The following is a 6,297-nucleotide window of genomic DNA, read 5'->3' as shown; positions in this document are numbered from 1 at the left end:
TGGAAGGAAGTGACCTCTAGGTAGGTTGATTTTTGTCAAGAGAAACCAATTCCATGGCTGGGGTAAGAGAAATACAAAGAAGTTTTGAACCTGGATTTGATAACACGTTTGTGATGTTTTAAAATACTCTCAGGGACTTCCCTGGTGGTCCAGGGGACAAGAATCTGCCTGCCAGGGCAGGAGACATAGGTTGAATCCCTAATCCAAGAAGATCCCACACTCTGTGGGGGAACTAAACTCCTGCACCACAACTACTGATCGTGCACTCCAGAGCCCCCTGCAACCACCGAAACCCACGCACCCCAGAGCCTGTGCTCGGCAACAAGAGAAGGCACTGCAATGAGAAGCCTGCACACCACACCTAGACTGCACTCCACAGACACCACAAGTGGAGAAAGCCCACAGGCAGCAGGGAAGACTCAGCAAGTCGAAAATAAATAAATAACTAAGCAGAAAAAGAATCCCTTAGGTTTATCAGAACACACTTTCTATGAAGCATCTTAGTAAGAGAGCAAAGAGTGACTGGCTAATTGTGGGAAAAGGTGGGGATGAGGAAAATTTTTGCCTCCTTTCCTTGCCGTGGTTAACGATAGCACTCTGTGCACGCATGAAATGAGTGGGTCCATACTCGATGGACTGTTGTTCATGCCCGCCGTGTGTCACAATAATCTAACTGACAACACGTTAAGGTGGAGCTGTTTGTATCTTTTCTCTCTCTTGTAGATGCGGGTCACAATGAATTTCAACTCATTAGTGGGGACAAGAACACTCTCTTAACGCACACTGTCAACGTGGAAGAACATGGCAAGGAGACAGAACTGGTGCAATTATTTGGTGGGTATGACATCCTATAATTTTCATAACCATTCTCATGTAACACGTACACTTTCAGGAGATTCATTCAGAATATCAGGAGGTGCTGACAGTATTCCATATTCATGGTGCAACGCCTGTATCTTTATGCTCACTGAATTAAGGATCCTGGAGGTAATCTACCAAGAAACAGGGGGCCATAAAGTGAAGCATATCACATCATCAGACATTGCAAAATGATTTCTATCTCTTGAAATTTTAAAAAATGAGGTTTTACTAGAATATTTTATTTTACACATGTCAACAGACTTCAAGCCATATCTATAATGAGGCTGACTTTATTTCATGTTTAAAATTTTATTTATTTTTAATGGAAAGATAACTCCTTTATAGACTGTACTGTTTTCTGCCAAACAGACATGCATCAGCCATACTTATACATATGCTTGTGTGAAAGTTGCTCAGTCGTGTCTGACTCTCTGTGACCCCATGATCCTTGGGATTCTTCAGGCCAGAATACTGCAGTGGGTAGCCTTTCGCTTCCCAGGGTAACTTCCCAAACCACAGATCAAGCCCAGGTCTCCCATAGTGCAAGAGGATTCTTTAGCAGCAGAGCCGCAGGGGAAGCCCATAGGTATACATATATGCCCCCACTTTTGAAACTCCCTCCCATCTCCCTCCCCATCCGCCCCCCACCCCAGGTTGATACAGAGCCTCTGTTTGAGTTCCCAGAGACATACAGCAAATTTCCATTGGCCATCTCTTTTACATGTGGACAAGTCAGTTTCCATGTTCCTTTCTCCATACATCTCACCATCTCCTCCCCTCTCCCCGTGCCCATAAGTCTCTTCTCTATGACTGTTTCTCCACTGATGCCCTGCAAAGGAATTCATTATCAGTACCATCTTTCTAGATTCCATATATGCAGATTCCATATGTATGTCTTAGTATGCGATATCAGTTTTCTGATGCACTGTGAGCCTTGGAACAGGCACTTAGAAGATAAATCTTTATCCTTTTCCATGGTTCAAATGCATTGTTCTTATGAACATTGACATCACCCCCTCAAGGCACTGAGAGGGGTGTGTGTGTGATGGGGACAACAGGGGTCTATTTCACCAAAGGTTATGGGTAGAATGGTAGGTTCATGAAAGAGTAAATCGGCCCCTGTTATTATGTGTCATGAGGTGAACGTGTCCGTGGAAGGGGAGAAAGGTGTTTCCTATTAAGCTTGGGGTACAAACAGATAGGACTGACAGGTACATATGCGAGGAAGGTGAGAGAAGTAGGTAGGTTCCAAATTAGTCATGATGATCCTGGCAACTCTTTGTCGTCCAGCTCCTGATGCTGAGAGGTAGGGTGTCCTACTCACCAAGTTGGACTGGGCTCACTTCTTAACACAGAAAACACATGTCTGTGTCATGGGAACCATTGAAATCTCTGAGATTATGCAAGTGAACATCTGATTGTCACGTTCCATTTTTTGTTCTGTCGATTGCGAAATTTCCATGGGTTCCCAGGGGTCAACAATTCTGTGTTTTGCATGGTGATTTTACAGGCACAGGAAATAATGTTGAATCGAAAGACAAAGAAGAGTACTACAACACCGTGAGAGAAAAAGGGATTCCAGAAGAAAATATCCTGAACTTCATCGAAATTGGTAAAGGAATTACACCTTTCCCCCTGACCATACCATTCAACTGGTGTGTGAAAATCAGAAAACAAGTCAACATATTCAAAATTTCTTCTTCCACAAGTAATCTCTTTAAGATGTGGTATTAGAAGAAAGGAAGGAAGAAAGGAAACTTAGAAATGCTGGGGAATGTTAGTAATCGGTGGCTCTTTTGTTTCTCCCATGTTTTTTTCCTTAGATAACTGTCCAGAGGAGTGAAAAAAAAGTGACTCTGACACTTCTGTAAGTAAACACAGTCCATTATTAATGCTGCCCCTTCCAGATGAAGTAATAAGGTCACACTGTTATTTCATATATGTGAAATATTTGCCCCAACAATTTAAATGTGTCACTAAAGAATTTTTCTGTTCCATAATTTTGCTGCTCTTAAGGCATACTATTGAAAACAGTTTGCTTGATTAACGCCAAGCAGTTGTGGTGAGAAAGTCTTATCCTGCAGGAATCTTGCAGACCAGAGTCATCAGACAGAAGCAGGAATCCCGAGTGGGTGAAAATTATTAGTGTTCCCATCAGTCCTGATCTCGTGGTTGCCCCCACACATTCATCCTCCAATAGAATCGGTATTAAACAGAGCTCTGCTTCCCTGAAGCAGGGCTTCCCAGATAGCTCAGTTGGTAAAGAATCCACCTGAAATGCAGGAGACCTCAGATTGATTCCTGCGTCTGGAAGATCTGCTGGAGAAGGGAAAGGCTACCCTCTCCAGTATTCTTGGGCTTCCCTTGTGGCTCAGCAGGGGAGACCTGGGTTTGATCCTTGGGTTGGGAACATTCCCTGGAGAAGGGAAAGGCTTCTCCAGTATCCTGGTGTGGTGAATTCCATGGACTGTCATGGTCCATGGGATTACAAGGAGTTGGACACGACGGAGCGACTTCCACTTTCACGCTTTCTGCAAGACCTGTGTTTGATCTCATATGATTCTCACAAAACCAGTAAATGCCTTCCAACAACACTGTCTGAAACATGCATTTGTGATATATGCTACTGGAAGATGTTCCAAAAGTGAGATGTTTAAACTTTCTAAAGTAACACAGCATCCAGAAAGGACACTGATCTTAGCTAAAGTATGGCTTTCAATGTTCTGTCGAGAAAAATTCTTAACAAAAAGAGCAACTAAAAGCACTGGGGTCCAGGTGAATGTGATAACAATGAAGTGGTACGTATATTCAATGGAACGTTCAGTTCAGTTCAGTTCAGTTCAGTCACTCAGTCGTGTCCGACTCTTTGCGACCCCATGAATTGCAGCATGCCAGGCCTCCCTGTTCATCACCATCTCCCGGAGTTCACTCAGACTCATGTCCATCGAGTCCGTGATGCCACCCAGCCATCTCATCCTCGGTCATCCCTTTCTCCTACTGCCCCCAATCCCTCCCAGCATCAGAGTCTTTTCCAATGAGTCAACTCTTCGCATGAGGTAGCCAAAGTACTGGAGTTTCAGCTTCAGCATCATTCCCTCCAAAGAAATCCCAGGGTTGATCTCCTTCAGAATGGACTGGTGGGATCTCCTTGCAGTCCAAGGGACTCTCAAGAGTCTTCTCCAACACCACAGTTCAAAAGCATCAATTCTTCGGTGCTCAGCCTTCTTCACAGTCCAACTCTCACATCCATACATGACCACAGGAAAAACCATAGCCTTGACTAGACGGACCTTAGTCGGCAAAGTAATGTCCCTGCTTTTGAATATGCTATCTAGTTTGGTCATAACTTTTCTTCCAAGGAGTAAGCGTCTTTTAATTTCATGGCTTCAGTCACCATCTGCGGTGAGTTTGGAGCCCCCCAAAATAATGTCTGACACTGTTTCCACTATTTCCCCATCTATTTCCCATGAAGTGATGGGACTGGATGCCGGAATGTTACTCGGCGAGAAACAGAAGCAATTAACTCTATAGCAACATGGATGGACCTGGATGTTTGTCACACTGAGTGAAATAAGCCAGAAAGAGATACACAAATGCCATAAACGTCACTTATAGTTTTCAGTTTAGTTCACTCGTTGTCGTATACAACTCTTTGTGACCCCATGGACTGCTGTATCCCAGGCCTCCCTGTCCATCATGAGGACTCGAAGCTTGCTCTGACTCATGTCCATTGATTCGGGGATGACATCAAAACATCTCATCCTTTCTTGTCCCCTTCTCCTCACTCCTTCAATCATCCCCAGCATCAGGATCTTTCCAAATGGGTCATTTCTTTGCATCGGGTGGCCAAAGGATTGGCATTTCAGCTTCAGCATCAGTCCTTCCAATGAATATTCAGGACTGATTTCCTATAGGATGGACGGGTTGGGTCTCCTTGCAGTCCAAGGGACTCTCAAGGGACTTCGCCAACACCACAGTTCAAAAGCATCAATTCTTTGGTGCTCAGCTTTCTTTATGCTCCACCTTTCAGTTTAGTGTAGATAAAATGCCATGGTTCAGATGGTCACAAGTCTGCCAACAATGCAGGAGACCCACGTTCAATCCCTGGGTCTGGAAGATCCCCTGGCGAGGGAAATGGCAACACACTCCAGTATTCTTGCCTGGAGCATCTCCATGGACAGAGGAACCTGGTGGGCTACAGTCCATGGGATCACAAAGAGTTGAATACGAATGAGTGACATCCACTTTTGCATAGATATCACTTCTGTTTGGAATCTAAAACATGACACGGAGGAACTTCTGTACAAAACAGAAACAGACTCACAGACGTGGAGAACAGACTTGAGGTTGCCAAGTGGCAGGGGGTTGGGAAGCGAAGGATTGGGAGTTTTGCAGTTGAAAAGTGAATGTGAAAGAAAGGGTTAGTTGCTCAGGTGCGTCCGACTCTCTTCGACCCCATGGAACATAGCCCTGCAGGTTCCACTGTGCATGGGATTCTCCAGGCAAAAATACTGGAGAGGGTAGCCATTCCCTCCTATAGAAGATCTCACCAACACAGGGTTCAAACGTGGGTTTCCTGAGTTGCAGGAAGATACCTTACTGTCTGAGAAATTTGGGGTTAGTAGATGGAAACTATCATATACAGGATGGATAGAGAACAAGGTCCAACTTCATCACACAGGGGGACTGTATGCAATACTCTGTAAAACCCAAATGGGAAAAGAATCTGAAAAAGAATAGATACTAACTTTTGTATGTACAATCACTTGGCTGTACACCTGAAATTAATGCAACATTTATAATCAACTATACGCTAATATTTTAAAAAAGTAAAGAAGTTAATTCTTGAGGACCCAAAAGACAAATTTCAGGATTAGAGCTGTTTGCTCCAAATACAGAGCCTGAAAATCATCTTTAGATGAAGATGTACATGCACTGTGGACTCATTACTCATAGAATCAATGCCCAGTGGGGAACCTCCAAGCTTATGTACATCCTGGGGACAATTCCACAGGAAAACTGCTGTCAGAGAGATGTGCAGTGTCGAGGTCCAACTGGAATCGGATATTGGATCAGCTACCAGCTCCCTGTACCCTGGACAGCCTACTGCCTAAGGCTCACCCTTGTGAGCTGTCACACAGTTAACTCTACTAAACCTTTTGTTCTCTCTTATTCACCTACAGAAAGAGTCACTGAGACCAGACATGTCCTAGTCTCCGTGGAATCAAGATCAACAACACGAAGACGACTTTCCTGGTTCCTGATTCACATGATCCTGCTCTCTTCACACTCATACTCCCTCTCCCAGCTCATCTCTCCTTGGCACTAAATCATGTCCTCATTGGTGTTATTTGATTGCTGAGGGTTTAAATAAATTGATTGACTATCTGCCCTGCGTACGCATGTCTGTGCAATAGTCACCTCTTTTAAAACACA

The 6,297-nt window shown here is 44.2% G+C and overlaps 1 long non-coding RNA gene across 1 annotated transcript; it reads left to right on the top strand.

The window, feature by feature from the left end:
• The first annotated feature begins 676 nt into the window (after positions 1–676).
• On the top strand, positions 677–6,257 carry LOC120859394. Its single transcript, XR_005720069.1, has 4 exons — positions 677–834; positions 2,372–2,473; positions 2,685–2,728; positions 6,045–6,257. It is a non-coding gene; the product is annotated as an uncharacterized LOC120859394 (long non-coding RNA).
• Positions 6,258–6,297: the final 40 nt, after the last annotated feature.

Source organism: Oryx dammah, unplaced genomic scaffold (assembly GCF_014754425.2).
Source record: "Oryx dammah isolate SB20612 unplaced genomic scaffold, SCBI_Odam_1.1 HiC_scaffold_777, whole genome shotgun sequence".
Classification (NCBI taxonomy): Eukaryota; Metazoa; Chordata; class Mammalia; order Artiodactyla; family Bovidae; genus Oryx; species Oryx dammah.
Note: the sequence above shows the minus strand (reverse complement) of the source record. Positions and strands in the feature narration are given on the sequence as shown.